Raw genomic sequence first — 985 nt, 5'->3', positions numbered from 1 at the left:
CCTGTGAAATCACATGCTGATTGAAGGAACAATCGGGTATCTTCAGCATAGGACAATTCAAGCCAGAGTTCAGGGCTTCATTGTGATAGACTGAAATCACCACCTCCTCATTCTTAACTAAAGGATTTTCCCTGGAATCTCTCAGACACGCTCCTACCCTATAATCATCTGTTGCGCATTTTAATAGCGTGCTACAAAGTCCTTTTAAAAAGGGTATATAATTATGCTTCACTCATGTGTACAACCTATGGGAACTGGGGAGGAAGAGGAGAACAGGGAGACAGAAATGAGAAATAGTGAATCTCACTGAGCTGTTCAAACTGTTACAATCTCCTTTAAGCAAAACCTTGAACCAATAAACTTGGTGTCCCTTCCTCAAGTGGGAACGGGTACACTGGAAAAATGGCACATTCGTAACTTTGACTAAAACACCACCAAATGTAAGATAAGTGTTTTTTAAACACAATAACTTGATTTCAAATTCCTAACCTGTGAGGGATCCTGAACAGGAAGACAAGCTACTTTAATGAAATTAAGTTCACATATACCTGAGCTTTGTACCTGGCATAAGACAACACAAACCAAATTTACCTTACTTAACTACACTATGCCAAGATTTTTATTCTCAGCATTTCAGTGAGGAGCAGCTGGGATACACATTAATTAATGACAAAATATGCTTATCAAACAAAACAAACACTAGAATGACATTTATTTAATCATTGCTTAGGAAACAACACTGTTGCAATCCTTAACGCATATTCCTACCCTAGAGATCTGTGCTGCTACTGAATCCATAAGCAAGTACATCAGTTCCATTCAAAAAAGCCTTTGCACTTTTGAAAATTTACACAAGAACATATACCTTTTCAAAAGCACAGAATTTGCAGCACTGTTATTCAGATTTATGCAGTAATAAGTATCTCTCACAAAAACGGTACACTTAGGCAGAATTTGCTCCTTCACTTGCCTAATTTTGGGGTTT

The sequence above is a fragment of the Mesitornis unicolor genome, unplaced genomic scaffold (assembly GCF_000695765.1).
Source record: "Mesitornis unicolor isolate BGI_N332 unplaced genomic scaffold, ASM69576v1 scaffold29187, whole genome shotgun sequence".
NCBI classification, from domain to species: Eukaryota; Metazoa; Chordata; class Aves; order Mesitornithiformes; family Mesitornithidae; genus Mesitornis; species Mesitornis unicolor.
Note: the sequence above shows the minus strand (reverse complement) of the source record.